Consider the following 18503-nt stretch of genomic DNA (forward strand, 5'->3'; position numbering starts at 1 on the left):
CTCTCCCCAGCTTTTTCCCATGCCCCCTGCAGCTGCTAGGCGTAAGTGGACGCGTGAGGACGAGGGAAAACCACGGATGCGGCCCAAAGTCACACTCTGGAGCGCCTGGCAGGGCACCTGACAGATGACGCCGCGCCCCCGACCACCTCAAGCCTCCCCCGCACACCAGTCGATGCCCCTCGACGTCCGCTCCACGCCAGCAGGCCGCCCACTTGCTCCCGCGCCCTCCTCTCTCTCCTGCAGCTCGCGCCAGAACGCCGCCCCGCTCGGCCAATGCTTGCGCCGCTCCTGTGGCCCACCCGCAGCTCGTCCCACTCCTCCTCTCTCTCACTGGCACCATGAACCACTCCCACGAACACCCCCGGGCCCTCCATTTCCTCTCTAACGGCCACCCGAGCCGATCCCGCGGATGCCCATAGGCCACGCCTACGGTGGACCTCGGCCAGCCTATATAAGGTGACCCCGAGCCTCTCTCTCACTCCCTGTCGCTCCGCCACACTCCTAATCAACCTCCCGAACCACCCATTTGTCTCTAGAGCCGCCCGAGCTCGATATCGAGCCCGAGCTCCGCCGCCTCGGCTCGTCGGCATTCGCGCAGTACATGCCTCCTCCTCCCCCGCTCTCTCGATCTGGAACCGCACGGCATCACTGACCCTTCCCCTCTCTTCCCCGCTCTTTTGCAGCCGGGAAAGGCCAGAACCACCGACGCCCGAAGCACCTCCGCCGTGTGACCTCGTCACCGGCGAACCAGGCTGCTCTGTCGACCACCTCCACCACCACCCCAACGGAGACATCCCCCTGAGTCCAAAGGTGCCACCCGCTCGACCTGCCGTGCCCTGTAGAGTCGCCGGTGAGCTCGCCAACCTCTGCCACAGAGGTTAGAGATGACAGGTGGAGCCCACCTGTCATCCTCACCTCTCCCTCGTCCCTCTCTCTCTCGCTGACGCCCGAGCCCCGCCCGTCAGGTTTGAAAATCTGGCGCGCGCGCACTGGCTCGCCTGGGCCTTTTCCCCTCTGGGCCTGCTGCACTGCGGCTGTTCTGGCCCAGCGGGCACAGTGCCCTTTCTCTTTTTCTTTTTCTATCCCTTTTCCAAAAATTCCACATGATTAAATATTAATCCAAATACAATAATTCCAGTTCCTAAGATCTTGTAAAAATCCCACCTATTTGATGGTGTAGCTTTCATACATGCCCAACCAACTCTTCTGTACTGTTCAAATTTAAATTCAAATTTGAGCAATTAAATCCTTGTTTGAGAAGTCATTACTCTGTCCCTGTAGCTCCAAATCCAAAACTAAGAATTTTCCCCTTCCTAGTTTTCCTTCTAGTATTTAAGAAAATAGGTTGACATTTTTGTGAGCACTTTGACTTTTCTGTTTTTATTATTGCCTTATTTCTCCATTGTTTCTATTGCGATGAATAGATCCCTTGTTTGGCGAAGTAGTTGGAGAAGAAGAAGTAGAAGGACTTGAAGAGTTTGAAGACCACGCCAACCAAGGCAAGCAACCCTTTGACCATGTCTATGAAACCCTTTTTATGCATGTCATATAACACTTTATTATTGTTGCATCGGGATCGTGATGAGATGGTAACCACTTTGGTGGGTTGCCTTCGTTACTTCCTTGTTGATACTTGCATTGTGCATGACCCTACCTTGCTATGAGGGTTATGCCGGTGGGAGTAGATAGGATGCTAAAGTAGTTGCTACGCAAAAAGGGATGGGAATATGCATGGTGATGGAGACAAAGTATTTCCAAAAGACTTTTCGGAAACCCATCGGGTGCCACTTATGCCCGAGGGAGATGATGAGTTGGGTAGCCACTTGATGACGGAGTGGTGTACCGAGGCAAGTGTGTGTGTTTTTTTAAATGGATTGGTCTAAGTTGCGACCGTTATTCCAACCTTACATGCACAACCACTCTACCGTTATATGGGAAAGGGCATTATTGATTACCTAGACCGATAATAGCATGGTGCACGCATTACTAGTGACAGGGGTGATTTGTGGTCACTCTCGGGACGGGGTCGTGCAAGTTAGGGCGGCCATGACTGTTTTTACAGGGCACCAGACACAACGTTGGTACCCCGTGCAGTGGTATGTGATGAATACGAGAGTGAGACTCCACAAATTTTTAAGATGTGAAATGTTGGGCACGGGGGCTCCTACCAATCGAGTGGACTCTATGTTAGTGTCGTCTAGGGAAAGATAGTGATCGGGTGCTAACCCCGGGTACTTGAGGTTCTGCGGGTCGTGGATGACACGGAAGTTCCCCGGATCATGTGGGTAAAGTGTGCAACCTCTACAGAGGGTAAAACTATTCGAATAGCCGTGTCCATGGTCAAGGAAAGTTGGGTAACCGCTCTTGGGCTACGTCCACTTGTTTACAAACCAGTGTGTGTGTGTTTGGATAAGTGGGAAGAACCACTTGGGTCAAGTCAAAGGAGTTGACATGATTGAGTTGAGTTGAAGCCCACTCCATCTATGTTGATATCTATAACCAGTTCCTAAGGTTACTTGAATTAATATGATGCATGTTTTACTAGTTGTTGAACATGTCTTAGCACAATAAAATTAGCTTTCTGCAAAAATTTACCTATGTCATGCATTGTTGTATCTTAAGCCAAAACACGGGTTGCTTACGAGTACATTCAAAGTACTCATTGGCTTGCCACTGGTTATTAATTGGCTAGGCATGGAAGAACAGGAGTTCGAAGAAGAGTTCTTTGGAGACGAACATGCGAACTAGGACATTTCCTAGTCAGAATGCCTGTAGGGTTAAGGCAGATGGCATGTGTTCTACCTACCGACGAAGTTTTCCGCTGCTTAAGTTTATTTGGTATTTAGCCCTTGCGGCTTTATCTATGTAAGACTTGACCATAATGGTCATAATTTGTGTAAGACGGTATATATGGATGTAAGACTCTTGTTATTTAGCTTCTGTGTGTTTAGTGAGCATTGATCTTTGGGATCACTGTACACGTGCATTTGGTGATCACGACTTATGAGTCGGGGTCCCTACAAAGCTAGTATCAGAGCCATCCTGACTGTAGGAAGCCTTAGTTAGGATGGACGTTAGTTAGAACGAGATTCTTTAAGAACACTACCTGTATTTTTCTAAAGCTAGTATCAGAACCATCTTTTTCTAAAGACATTCCAAATATGGGTCACACTTCTTCTATTGACCCTCTCCCTTCCACTTTTGTAGATGGCCATCGTACCCGAGGACCTCCTGACCATCAGATTTCTCGTGCTTCTTGAGGACAGCCTCAAGAAGTGCAAGTTCACTCGAGCCCCCACCTTCTCATATCATGAGCACTGGATCAACAGCACCAAGAAGTATCACGTAGAGGTAGTCGTGAGGGCGAACGACTCTCCGACGAGTTGGTTCTTTGAAGAACCCCAGATAGCGACCCTGCTCCTCGCTGTTGAGACTGTGGCACTCAAGGCGCTGACTCGCCTTCTGGGTCTTCTGCCAGAGATGGCAAGCGAGACAGTCACTCGTTACCTACCTTATCGTAAGGAGGGTGATGACGAGAGGAGCGCACTAGCCCCACCCATGGACGAAGGACTTCCCCTCCGTTTCCATACCTACTTAAGCTTGTGTGCTGACAGCCTGGCACAATATCTGGCCTTGGAGTCTTTGCAGCTCTGGAAGGAACTCAATGAGACTAAGGAACTCCTCCACCTACCTTAGGCAAAGGCGGACAACATCAAGAAGGATGGTGCACCCCCTGGACATCCTGTTGTTGCCTATCGAGGCGGGCGACCCCCACAGGTTACGCATGCCAAGGGATCATCTCAGCCATGCCGTATGACGACGAAGGACTATCGCAACCTCTTCATGGTGCCACCGGCGAAGCAGCTCCGTGTTCAGCTCCTCCACTCTCCGAGTCCCTCATGTGACGAAGAAACTGAGACAGATGAAGAGAAGGAGGAATACCCAGAGGAGCCGGAATACGCGACCAAGCATTCCACCACTTAGACACCGTTCAGGACTAGGATAGGCCAGTCTGTAACCCTTAAGGTAGGATAGGTCGTGTGACCCTTATGCGAAGCCGAGTCCATGTAATGGTTCGAATGAAACCACATTGTCTTGTGTTTGCTTTCGACTTGTTTTGATTGAAGTCATACTCTCCCTTAGGGAACATGTAAACGACTACATCACCCATTTGGTTTTAATGCATGAGTTTGGCCCTTCTGGCCCTTGCTTAACTTAAAATTGTGTCACACCCACCCCCTTACTAGGCTCCCATCTACACTATTTTCCCTCATTTTATCCCAATCATGAGACCTTGACTGCTCCAACTGGATGCATGTTGTAACTCATACTGGTACCTCTACCCAGCAGCAAGAAGCCGGAGGTTCTGCCGAAGCAGCAGCTAGCCAGGACCAAACCCGAGGACAAACTCCACCGCCACCACCTCCTCCGAACATGGACATGGCTCAGCTTCTCCAAGCCTTCCGAGAGGAACGCCAAGCCAACACCGCAGCCCTCCAGATAATTGCTCAAGTTGTCACCAACAACCGCCAGCAGGCGGGGAACGGCAATGGACATTCCACATTGGCAAGGTTTAAGAAGCATGCGACACCCACCTTCATCGAGACTGCTGAACCCCTGGATGCAGACGACTGGGTCCGCACCATTGAGAATCTGTTGGAACTAGTCGGCTACACTGAAGACCGTGAGAGGGTGGCATATGCCGCCCACTGTCTTGGGGGAACTGCCAGAGCTTGGTGGGATGGATTCAAGGTCATGCATGCTAGGCAAAACATCACTTGGAATGACATCAAGACGGAATTAGCAAGGCCCATATTCCTTCTGGAATTATGGCCATGAAGAAGCGTGAGTTCCGGGCCCTGAAGCAGGGAGGTAGCAGTGTCAAGGAATACATGCAGAACTTTAGTGTTCTGAAAAGGTATGCTCCTGAAGATGTCAGCACTGATGCTACCAAAATAGAGCGCTTCATGGAAGGCCTTAACCAGACTCTGCAGTACCCCCTTGTTGTGTGTGAATGCCCAACCTTTCCTGATTTGGTGAACAAGGCACTCATGCTTGAGGACAAGCGATGTGCCTTGGATGATACTCGTAAGCACAAGATGATTAGCAAGGGTAGCTCCAACAACAAGAAGCATCGCCCGTGGCAGCCAGCCCCGATCAAGCCAACCTATTAGCAGCCAAGAGCCCCTGCACCCTGCACCAACTATCAGCCTCAGCAGTATGCGAACCCCAAGCCAGCTTACAACAACCCCAATAACATTGCCGGCTAGAGCAACAACTCCAATCAGGTCACTTGTTTTGGATGTGGTCAGCCAGGACACTACTCCATGTATTGCCCCAACAAGAAGCCCGATGCCCCGTGCCCCAATGCGCAGAACCCAGGACAAGGCCGCGGAATGCAACCAAGGAACCAAGATTCCCGCAACTCGCCCAACAATGGCAAGGGGCGTGTGAATCATGTCACTGCAGAAGAAGCCCAGGAAGACCCGGACGTCGTGCTGGGTATGTTCCTTGTCAACTCAACACCCGCAACTGTCTTGTTTGATTCTGGAGCCACGCATTCATTTGTCACCCAAAGGTTTGTATTAAAAAGTGGCATGACCCCTACTCCCCTGAATAACCCTATGGTGGTACAAACCCCCGGAGAAGAAATGAGAGCCAAGACACGCTATAAGGGAGTCGGAATCATCATTAACGGGGTAGATTTCCTAGCAAACCTAATCATCTAAAGATGGCAAGGCTTGGATGTGATATTAGGAATGAATTGACTCATCAAGCACCAAGGCTTGTTAGATTGTGCCAACTGAACAGTCACTGTGACCAATGACCAAGGAATCGAAGTTAAATATACCTCCAACTCCTCTTCTGCCCAAGACACCCAAGTCAACTGTTTGACTGAAGTTGGGTTGGAGCAAGTGTCGGTAGTATGCGAATACCCCGACGTCTTTCCTGATGAGCTACAGGGAATGCCTCCTGACCGAGATATTGAGTTCATTATCGAGCTCATTCCCGGAGCAGGACCCATCTATAAGAAGCCTTCACTACAAAAAAAGACACATCCGTGACATTTTGGGCCGAACAATTTTTTTGTCATACATATGACACTTCTATATCGATAATTGTGACAAAACCTGGTATCATCATAGATGTGGTGGGCTCCTACTTCTATGACAAAAAATCATGACAGAAAATGGGCTTTTCGTCCTGGGCGGGCCGGAGACGCAGCTGCATGACATTCTTTGGCCCGTCCATGACGGAAAAAACCATGGTAGAAGCGAGGGGGAGGAAAATTTCGGGGAGTTCCTAGTTACGGTGGGAGGTCGGGGGCCGAGCGATGCGTGTTTCTCTCGTACACGGACGCGCGTGTGTGCGAGGCGTTGGCTCTAACTGAACCCGAGCGAGGCGTTGGGCTCTAACTGAACCCGAGCGATTGCACTGTAGGCTACGCGTTACTGAACCCAAGCGATCGATCGATGGCTATTAACTGAACCCGATCGAGCGATTCCTTGGCTACTGCTGCTAACTGAAGCTGATCGATGGTATGAACAGTGAGCGTTGCAGGGGGGGTGGATGAACAGTGAGCGGTGGCGTTGCCTCTGGATGAACAGGACCCCCTGGTGTGGTGGAGGGCTGGATGAACAGTAGACAATGGAGGGGTGCCCGTGGAGGGGTGGATGAACAGGACCCCGTGGTGTGGAGGGCAGGATGAACAGTAGACGGTGGAGGGGTGCCCATGGAGGGGTGGTTGAATAGGACCCCGTGGTGTGGAGGGCTGGATGAACAGTAGACGGTGGAGGGGTGGTTGAACAGTAGCCGGTGGAGTAGCGCGCGGTGGAGGCTTGAGGAGGTCGACGGTGGATGAACAGTAGCTCGTGGAGGCTGGAGGCGGTCGACGGTGGAGATGAACAGTATCCCGTGGAGTCCCGTTTTGCGGTACACCACACCCCTCCCGTTGAACAGGACCCCCGTTTCGACCGTAGTGCTCCAACACAAGTCTGTTTCCTCCGTTTTGCGGTACGCCACACCCCTCCCGATCAACAGGACCCCCGTTTCGACCGTAGGAGGTCCGTTTCCTCCGTTTTGCGGTACGCCACACCCCTCCCAATCAACAGGACCCCCGTTTCGATCGTAGGAGGTCCGTTTCTTCCGTTGTGCGGTACGCCAGGCCTCGTTTCCATCGCCTCTTCCGTCCAAGCCCTCCCGATGAACACGACCACGCATTCCATTCCGACCCATGAACACGACGACGACGCTATTTCTCCGTTCCGACCCAGCCATGTACACGAGCCCTCGCCATACGTATGCGCGAGTAGGCGTTCGAGACCCCGCCCGTATGTACACATACATGGCCGTATTTTCCTTCTTGCACCCTGGCCGTTGTACGTACGTGTACATGCTACGTGCGCGCCTCTACTACGACACGTGCGCGCCTCTACTACGACAGGTGCGCGCCTCTACATCGACCAGTATGTACGTACACGTTCGCAACCAGAATGTCAACGCTACGTACGCTTCGACCGGGTGGGTCCCGACTGTCAGGCACTTCCTTGCCTGCAAAGATGTAGCTGGTGGGTCTCGGCAGTCAGGGGGCGAATCGTTTTATTTACCCGGACGCACTTCCTTGCGTGCGAAGATGTAGCTGGTGGGTCCCAGCAGTCGGGGGGCTGGTGGGTCCCGGCAGCCAGGGGGCGAATCGTTTTGTTTTTTTTTGCTCGGACGCACTTCCTTGCGTGCGAAGATGTAGCTGGTGGGTCCCAGCAGTCAGGGGCGAATCATTTTTTTTGCCCAGACGCACTTCCTTGCGTGCGAAGGTGTAGCTGGTGGGTCCCAGCAGTCAGGGGGGAAACATTTTTTTCATGAAATACGGTAGCCCATCCGGTGGGTCCCTGCTGTCAGGTGGAGGAATCATTATTTTCCGCGTAATAAGGAGGCACTTCCTTGCTGGCGCCGTAGACCCAGCTGTTAGCATCTCCACGTACAGGCCACGTCCGATGGAAGTCGTTCCTTGACCACGTTGACCACGCCGCGCCGAGAGCACTAGGGCGGTGGACGACGGCGAGGCCTAGGAAGGGGACGACGGGGAGCCGGGGAAGACGCGGCAGTGGAAGCCCACGCGCGCGCGGAGAGGAGTACGAGGGTCCACTCGTTCGCGCTTTGGTGTGAGGCTGCCATCGCCGCAGGGCCTGGCCAGCGGTGGGAATAGTAGGGGGCGATGAGGCCTCCACGGCAGCACAGCCGGCCACGGGAGGCAGGAGCATGCGGCACGACTGGCGTTGCTTTGGGCTGCTGGAGCAAGAAGACAAGAGGTTGAAGAAGCACTACGGCCGTTGGATGGACATCGTATGGTCAATGGAGCTAGAATCGTTCATATTGACTAAGTTCACAAAGCCCTCTGTCCCTGTCAGCTTAGTAGGCCCACAAGTCAGCCTCCCACCAAGGTGGGTCCCAGCTAGCCGGGGGAGTATTCATTTTTTGTGCGTAATAAGGAGGCACTTCCGGTGGGTCCGAGCTGACAGCAGGGGGATCGTTTTTTTCGCGAAATACGGTGGCCCATCCGGTGGGTCCCAGAAGTTAGGGGGAAATGATTTTTTTCGCAAAATACTGGTGGCCCGTCCGGTGGGTCCCTGCTGTCAGGTGGAGGAATAATTATTTTGCACGTAATAAGGAGGCACTTCCTTGCTGCGGCCATGGACCCAGCTGTCAGCCTCTCCACGTACAGTCCATGTCCGATGGAAGCCGTTCCTTGACCACGTTGACCACGATGCACCGAGGGCACCAGCGCTATATATAATAATTTATATATAGCTCATGGAAACTTCTTATGGAATTTATTGCAGTCGTTTTTTTTGGTTGGCCAGGGCAAATTTCGCATATTTCTGTGGGTTCCAAACTATTTTTAATACCGAAATTTCCAGCCAGATTTAAAGTACTTTGAAGATATATTTAAATTAGGTTAATGCCCAGTGAAATAGGAATCTGAAAATGTGCTAAAATTCAGAAATTATGAAGTAATTGCCAATTTGTCATCTGTTTTTATATTTACAACCCATTTCATATTACTTTCAAGATTTGCAGGCGTCTTGAAAGAGTTGCAGCCCATCAGGGCGTAGAAAAATAAGTAGTCCTGGATTGGGTATTCTTCAGAAAAAATAAACTGGGCTCATTTTCACAAAGAAAAAATAGCTGGGCTGGTCACATGGTGAACATAAAATATAAGCCTGGGCTAGACGGGCCACAACCCGGTTCAAACCCTGCTCCGTCTTAACAATACCAAACAAAAAAAATACTGCTCAAGTAGCTACGTCCCAGGTGTCAGCCGATCTTGTGCTGTTCTCTTGTTTATTGACAATATACGCTCACAATGTCGTGGGTCCCAGATGTCAGGAAAACACTAGGAGGAAGCATTTTATTTTTCCATACGCTGACGTGGTGGGCCCCTACTGTCATCCTCTCCACGTACTTCTGCCGATTCCTGTTGTTTGTTGACCATGTTGACAACGTGAGAGGGCGGAGCCGCGGCGAGCGCACCAAAGCGCGCGGAGGACGTCGGCGTTAACGATTTAGGAGACGGTGGGGCGGCGATGCGTGCACTGAGGCGCAGCCAGCCATGGGAGGCGGAAGCAGGCGGCCCCGCCAGCGCTGGTTTGGTTTTGGCGGCTAGATGAAGACATGACTGAAGAAACACGACAGACTGTAAAAGCAGCAGGAGTACTTAACAACCTTAACTGAAACCAGCAGGGGCACTTAACAACCAAAGCTGAAAGCAGTATGAGTACTTATACAAGTTCAACCGTAGAAAGCACGCCTCGAACAGTGCTACTTTGCTTACAGTTAAGCAAGGGTGAGGCCGCCAAGCCCCAGGACAAGGCCCAGGTGCCACCCCGCGCATCCACAACCTTCTGAAAGCGGCTTCATCTCGCAACGTGGTCAATAAATAGGATATTCGCTTTAGAGCCATGGAAAAGCATGAACATAATCTTCTGTCCTATTCTCCAAGATGGACGGGCCTTCATTATTTGAGACCACCCATGAATAAGTATCTTTTCACCTCCAAGGGGAATTGAGTAGGTCGACATATACATCATGTTGTGACCAAGCGCAAGTTTGACCCGACCATGGTCAGGCATCTGTATAGGAACAATAGAACTCGGCAGTTCCTGTTTCAAGAAGATCACAGCTGTAAAACTGTGTATAAGCAATAGTTTATGAACAAAATATATAACAGAAAAAAGCTCGTACCATAAGTTTCTCGACACAGTTGGACCTGTTCAATGAGTGCAGCAGTGGCACACATATCCCACGTGGCCTTCCACCATTGAAACGCCCCACAAGGACCTCAAGACGATCAATAAAGTGTAGGAACTTGTGGATGTCGATCCAGTCAACTTTAGTGCCATTAGTAACAGCTGAGTTATTATAGAGTAACAAACGAGCAGACTGCTTAACTCTGAAAAAACTACACGTGCCACCAATTATAAGAAAATATTAGTTAGAAGTAGCATCTTCGTGAGAGATTCGTTGCTACTTCTAAAGTTAAATTGTGATTAGCTAGACAGAATAGGTGGATTAAGAAGTAATCGAGGCAGCAAGCAAGAACCAGATACAAAACTAACATGGATGAACAATTGGAACGACGTCGGGGTGGAAGATCGCAGTGAAGATGAGACCAGGTTCTGCTATTTCCATCAACATTCGTACGCCAACTTTCAGTCCGTAACACTTGAGAAAGTTTATCCAAGTTCGGCCATAAAAAAGCAGCGATCTTCTTGGTTCATGATCCATGGCTTGTCTTCACTGTGACCATTAAACTAGTGTATTCAGTTATGGCAAGGCCGAGCATCTTGAGTACAAGTGTTCTGGCAGAGCAAATAATACACCGCAGGAAAAATAATATGAGAACGCAGCATGTTCAAAAAAACACCACCCTCCCGGATAGAAAAGAGGATTCTAGAAACATACTGCGCGCGTTTCAAAATGCCGTGTTAGGATGAGAAGGAACAAGTGTGGCGTCTCGCCGAGGGCGCAGAAACCTGTAGGGTACTCGCACTTTGGGCACTGCAAATGAAACACACTAGATTCAGTAGGAAGAAAAATGCATCAACGGCGGCGGCTGCCATCCTAGGATTACCTGCGACCAAGGGACTTGGGTTTATCGGGGATGGATGAAGAATTCATACCTGGTTCTCCATGAGAAAACCCTATGCAATCGCCGAGAGGGGGTTTTCTCTGAACAAGCAGACGAGGGAGAAGGGGATTCAGACCCAGTGAAATATTGTCGCTTCGTCCGTCCAGCTTACTACTAAAGCTGGAAAGGGGGGGGGTTGTGATTTGACAGCTCATTGGGCATTACTGCGGCGCTACGACCGGGGTGTGTCTACCGTGAAGTTGTGCACTCTAATTTGTGCATATGGCACGTGGACCCTGTTGCCGGTTGCCCCACATATCAGCGAAAGGAAGTAGAAAGACAGGAGTAACTAGTTACACATAAATATATTTTTTAACAGAGAGATACTCCCTCTGTAAATAAATATACAAATCTTTTATATCACAGGCTCACCTTGCCGAGAAATATACTCCCTATGCAACGCACGAGCATTATGGGGGTTCAGCTTTTTTTATGGGGGTTCAGCTGAGAATATAATACTCAGATAGGCTCATGGTTCTGGACTTTGGGCCGCAGGCCGACCCTGCATGTTTGGGGGCCCATGTGTTCTACCTCAGCGCTTTTCATATTGGAAGCGATCGGTACGGCGTTGGTTTTAGATGCTGTCGCAAGGCGAATACACAAAATTGAATAAAGCACAGCAGCTGTTGGAATGAAATCGAACAACAGTTCCTAACCAGCAATCAGAGTTGCAATTCTATCAACGATATACCATGTGATAAATAATACTGTCGTACTACTTATACACACAGGACACTTGTTTCACCATGCCAGATTATTACATCAAAATCTCTCGGAGGATAGATCAGTTCGGAAGTTGCGTGCTGCTAATTTCAAAGTTGATTTGGACCAGCTCTCCTTGCCGAGAAAGTTCGATTTTGACATCATCCCCTACCGCAAGATATGATTTAGATTGAACCTTGACCATCCTTTAGCATCAATCATCATGCGACCATCCTTTGTACTTATGGTATATTGAGCAGGTTCATTCACACCAAGGCTGCGCATGGTAAGAGAAACTTGGCCGCGGTCGCCCGGATTGTTTTTTTTGACTGGGGACTGTAGGGAAAACCCCCCACAGCATATCAAAACTTTATTAAAAGGCAAGACAAGAACAAGTACAAGGGGGATTACAAGGGGTAATCAAACTAAACTAAAAGGAGGAAAAAACAACAAATAGGCTCAAGGTGGAAGAAAAGAGATCCATTTAAGGAGATCATCCTTAAAAGCAGGCTTAACCCTATATTGCATTAAGGCAATATCATGAAGAAAAGCTGTTTTCCATTTATTAAAACCAGCTCTCTCATGCCTAAAAACCTTAGCATTTCTAACAATCCATATATTCCAGCAAGCTATAAAGACCATTTCAGTGAAGAAAGGTTTCCTAAAACTCCTGTTTGCATTGATGACTAGCTCCTTCATCGAGTCACCTGATGACCAATCAATTTGCAAATAGTTCCAGATCCTGACACTGAAATTGCAATTGAAGAATAGATGATCTCTTGTTTCCCTAGTATGCAAAGGGCAGAGAACACAGTTTACTCCATCCTCCAATTGCCAATGCCTCCGTTCCACCATATCTTTGGTATTCAGCCTATCCATAATGAGCATCCAAGCAAAAACCTTTATTTTCATAGTGCAAGAGGACTTCCAGATCCAAACTGTCAGGGGGTTGAAAGATTGTGACACAAACACATGGGAGTAAAAAAGCTTCGGAGAGTATCCCTTGGCAGTGCCATTCCAAAGCCAAATATCTTTGGACCCAGTGACTCTATCATGGCTGTCCAACAGAGATTGAAGAATAAGCAGCTCATCAAAGGCCTGGCTAGACAAAGGAAGGTGGAAGTGGTGATACATGTCCTGAGAGTCCAAGAAATCCTTAACAGAAATCCAGGGATCTTTAACATATGAAAAAAGCCTGGGAAATCTGAATTGAAGCCTAGAGTCCTGATCATCAAGCTTCCAAGTGTCTGACCACATGAGTGCAGTGTCTCCTTCATTTATCTGAACCCAAGAACAGTCCCTAAAGTTTTGCAAGACTTTGCATATATCCTTCCACCAGAAGGAGCCACAATCAGAAGTTCCTTGGGGTACTCTGCCATGATAGTAAGAGTCCCATACTAAGGACACCCAAGGTATATCCTTTTTATTGAGGAAGTTATTGGCATGTTTGAGCAGTAGCGCCACATTCTGAACACCCAGGTTGAGAATACCGAGGCCTCCCTTGTTTTTTGGCCTGCAAATAAGGTCCCAAGCAGCCAGAGAAGGAGCAGGTTCACCCCTATTTTTCCTCCAGAGGCATTGTCTCTGAATTCTCTCCAATTGCTTTAGAATGCCAGCCGGGACAGCCAAACTACAAAGAAAGAAGATAGGCATAGAAGACAATGCAGAGTTCAGAAACTGTAATCTCTCCCCCTGATTTAAGAAAGAGGAGCTAGCTGTCATTCTTCTCTCCATGCAGTCCACCAGAGGCATGAAGTCCACCATTTTAGGCCTAGTAGTACCTACTGGCAGCCCAAGGTATGTGAAAGGCATTTTCCCAATTTGACATCCAAAAGCAGCAGCTAAATCTGTCATGACAGCAGTGTCCACATTGAGGTCGCCCGGATTGTTGAACGACTCCCTCGTTGCTCTAGGAATTCTCTGTTTGCAAACAAGAAGACATACCCAAATAGTTAGATCAACACAGTGAATCATGTGAAACAACATGGAAAGAAAAAAGAACGAAGCACTTGGGCGGCTAATGCTTACCAAGAAAGTGGACATGTCGGTTTTTGTAAGGACTTTGGTATATGAAGTGCGAACTGCAGCCCAGTCTGTTGCCGGTGCAACTGCATGGGCCGGAGCAGATGCAAGTGCAAGTGTTGGTGCAGGTGCCGAAGCCGCTGCTGCTGCCGAAGATGGTGCTCCTTGTAGAGCTGGTGCCGGTGTCAGAGCAGGTGCCGGTGTCGATGCCCGATCCTCTGGTAGATCAGACTGATCCGCTGATGCGGTCGGTGCCCAATCCTCAGCTGGATCAGACTGAGCTGCTGCCGCTGTCAGTGCTAGAGCAACTGCCGGTGCTCGATCTGTGCGAGACAGCGGCGATCATGTCTGGTCTGCTATGATCAGCTTTCTAACTTGACTAGGATCCGTGACCGTGATCCAGTTTTTTTCTTCATTTCTTTTAAATGCAAGAAGGACTAATTGTGGCGTTTTTGTTAAACCAACTGCAGTTCATCATAGGGATTCAGCTTGTAATTAGACAACAGACTAATCTAATTTTTTCCAGTAATATAAGTGATGGACAGTGCCTTCGTTACTGACACGACATAAGAAGTGAAACCTGCAAAAATAGCCATCATAGAGCAAACCAAATGGTTTATTCTGTGATGAATGTCACATGGCAAAACCTGCATTGTAAAATTGCAGGAAAAGAAAGAAAACATGAAATTAAATCAATAAGATTTAGACAGTAAATCAATAAGATTTACTTGATGTGACACGAGTGAATCCTTACTAGGAAATCACTATGTTGAAGTACTAAACAGAAGATTGATCGTCCAACTACGCGTGGCATGCAGGGGCCCTGCCTACTCCCAGAAGCAGGACAGTCCAAAGGTCGTGATAAATCGTATGGACCGAACATCCATGGGACTGGAAATCCTGGTGGGTGCGATAAACCCTGCAATGCATACAGATATTGGAGTGTAACCATAATTGATAAACCGTCCTCACAAAAAATATGATCTGGATACTTCAAAATATACAGACTGAATTGAGTGGATAGACATTAACATAGACCGTTCTCAGGACTGACCACACACCAAAAGCGGCAGTACTAATAAACAATACAGGGTTCACTAACACAAATCAAGTACTGAACAATAGTACTTACTACAGACAAGCAAAGTTGCACTAACTAAACTCTGCAGACTGTTTCTTGCCACCGACCTACGGGATGAACCCCGCATAACTGACTAGGCCATGGACTTCGTGTGAGATGTCTACATGCACCATCACCATCTTGTCAACCTTGGAGAACCTAACAGAGTGGTCTTTCCACTCATAAACATGATGATGAAGACAGGCCGCATCAGATTTGTTGGGAAGCTTTACAATAACCACACCCTTCATAATCGAAGGCACAGCCAGGAAATTGTTGTGGTCAAGTACAGCCTCGAGAACATGCCTGACAACAATGCTACAGGAAAACACTAGTTCAGGACACATGGCGACAAGGACACATCAGCTGGATAGTTCAGCAGTAGAACTCATCATCAGGTCTTCCAGTTCACACGGCATGACTTTGAGAACTTCATCTCCACCGCGGACCTGGTTCTAATTCAAACAGAAACCATATTTTATTACTACCTCCGTTCAGAAATATAAGATGATTTTCGATATTATACTCCATATATGACTACATATACGCACAGAAATGAGTGAACAAAGACACTAGAACATGCCTTCAAACGCATGAGAGCAGAGGGATTACATGCAAAATCCATAACAAAAGTTACTGAGGCAAATATACCCTCTTAAAAGGTAGCATTGATGTTCATAAAGTACTCCCTCCGTCCCAAAATTCTTGTCTTAGATTTGTCTAGGTATGGATGTATCAAGTCACATTTTAGTATTAGATACATCCGTATCTAGACAAATCTAAGACAAGAAATTTGGGACAGAGGGAGTAGTTGAAAGTAATCTATAAGAAATCAGTGTCAACCTCTCGCATGTTTTGGTCAAAAGAGGAATTTAGAACCGTCATTTGGCACACAAAAATCACATGCAAGATCACCCAGAAAGTTGTACTACTAGTACTAGTACTAGTACTGCGTGTTAGATGAAAAAACACGATCAAGATTGAGAAAAAGATCATCAAGAAGAGATATTACCTGGACATGCTTAATGAGGGATCCCGGAGAGGGGGGCTTAGATAGGGCGATGGCTTTGAGCTTGTCTGCGGTAGTCTCGGCGGGGTGCTTGCGCTTCTTCGTACCATGAGCCTCGATAGTTTTGGCCGGAGCCATAGACATCACTTCGGCTGGTGCTCTAGCGTCCATCAAGAAACTATCAAATAGAAATAAAAGAAAAGAAACCATAATCATAAACCCAAAAGAAGAAAATAGAGGGAGTTATAGGATCAGTCTCTGGGTTGCAAGACCAGGCCTTGGCCAGAATCAACACCATTGATGCGCTCACCTTTCCTTCTTTGGGAGAGAAGAACAATGGCAGAAGCAGGTCGGGGTTTTCTTGAAGAAATGAGGAACAAGATGAGGCAGAAGCGAGGGTTGGGTAGAGAGGAAGCTGAGAGAGAAGAGTGAAATGATGGTTGCTTCGTCCGTCCAACTTACTGCTGGAAAGGAGGGGGTTTTGTGATTTGACGGCTCATTGGGCATTAATGCGGCGCTTCGATCGGGGTAGTCTACCATCACTCTACTACGGAGTAATTTAGTGCATGGCTGGTGGACCCCGATGCTGGCTGTCCCACATGTCAGCAAAAGTGAGTAATTTAGTGCATGGCTGGAGGAGGATCCGCATGGTAGAGCGTGTCCACTGTTTTTCAAAAGAAAAAATGATTACAGCAAGCGTTTCCACTCTTACGATGGAGGAGTGCGAAACATGGCAGCCACTTGAACATACACAGTGCTCTTACTACTAGGCATGTGCAGTGGTTCATACGTCAGTACTACAAAATCTTGTTGCTAGTGTAGTAAGATATGACGATAACAAATGATGTTGTGCGCATGTCAACTACTCATATATGCAACAAGTACACGAAGAGGAAACAACTATATTGAGATGAGAATGCAACCAAACACACCCACACGCTTTGTGCTACAGTGACTGATCTGCACTGTCTGAGTTTGATCCAACAATCATGTTGCGCCGAGACATGGACATGCCCATGCAGAGGGCACCTAAACACCATCGAAGTCCCTCTGCTTCTCGAGGCGCACGACGTTGGTGATTGATGGTGTCCTGGACTAGGGGGTACTTACCACGTCATATCTCGATCTGTTAGATTGGGCCGAGGACCCCCATGGCGGTATACTCATGGGCCAGTTCGGACAGCTGCCGCATACATGGAAAATTTTACAAAACTTGGTGATCAAGACAAGGACTCCTCCCCACCGGCGTATTCGGCTAGGACTCTTGTTATCCTAGGCCTCTGGTGCATTACATAAACCGAGGCCAGGCTAGTCGATAGATATGTACAACAATCATACCATAGGCTAGCTTCTAGGGTTTAGCCTCTCCGATCTTGTGGTAGATCAACTCTTGTAATACTCATATCATCAAGAATAAATCAAGCAGGACGTAGGGTTTTACCTCCATCAAGAGGGCCCGAACCTGGGTAAAACATCGTGTCCCCTGGCTCCTGTTACCATCTGCATTAGATGCACAGTTCGGTACCCCCTACCCGAGATCCGCCAGTTTTGACACCGACATTGGTGCTTTCATTGAGAGTTTCACTGTGTTATCGGCAAAAGGATCGATGGCTCGTCTGCAGGTCAACTACAGTGCCGACATCTTCGTCGCTGGCTCGACTGGTCACCTTAGCTCGACCGAGGACCGTGCTCCATCTCTGATCATCATGTTCGGACGAGGGCCTTCATCAACATCAACTCCGATCTCTATCAAGATCATGGAGGAATCATCCATGGAGCTCGGGGGCTCAACGTCAACATTGCCCTCGGGCGACCGTGCTGTTTTTCCGAACAGCAAACTTGTATCCGCTGCCATCACCTCTTAGGGCATCTCTTTGACGATCCCTTTGGTGGAATTGTGTGGAATTGAGTCTAAAACAACCATGCAAAATTTCGTCGAGTTCCGATGGAGGAATCTCCGACAATCTACGATATACCGGAGGCTTGTCAAATCTGGACGGGAATCTGTACGAGTTTAGGGCGTGGTCTCCAGAGCCTAGCTCGGAGGTCCTTTGGAAGATCCAACCGTTCATCTACTGCGGAATTCCCATATCTACCACCCCTCCAAATTTCAGCTCGATCCGACGGTTCAAACTCCGGGAACCTTCCAATGAGTGGATCAATTTTCGGATCCGTTTTCTGCGCGAATACGGATCCGACCCGAATTCATGTTTCTTTGTGAACGTGACATTGGACAACCCTTTTAGAGGAATTATCTTCTAGGGTATTGTGCGTTGTTCTTAACACGTGCACATAAATTTTTAATCCTCCCCTGAGGTCGCCTTCATCATCATCTTGGTGTCAAACCATTCCGGCGATATTGCTCCAAGGCTGCCGACCTGCGCTAGACACGTCGTCACTTTATTGAGCCAAGCTCAACTTCTTCGGATCATCATCTCGGCAAGCCGAACAAGAGTCCGGCATCG

Source organism: Triticum urartu, chromosome 5, assembly GCF_003073215.2.
Source record: "Triticum urartu cultivar G1812 chromosome 5, Tu2.1, whole genome shotgun sequence".
Taxonomy (NCBI): Eukaryota; Viridiplantae; Streptophyta; class Magnoliopsida; order Poales; family Poaceae; genus Triticum; species Triticum urartu.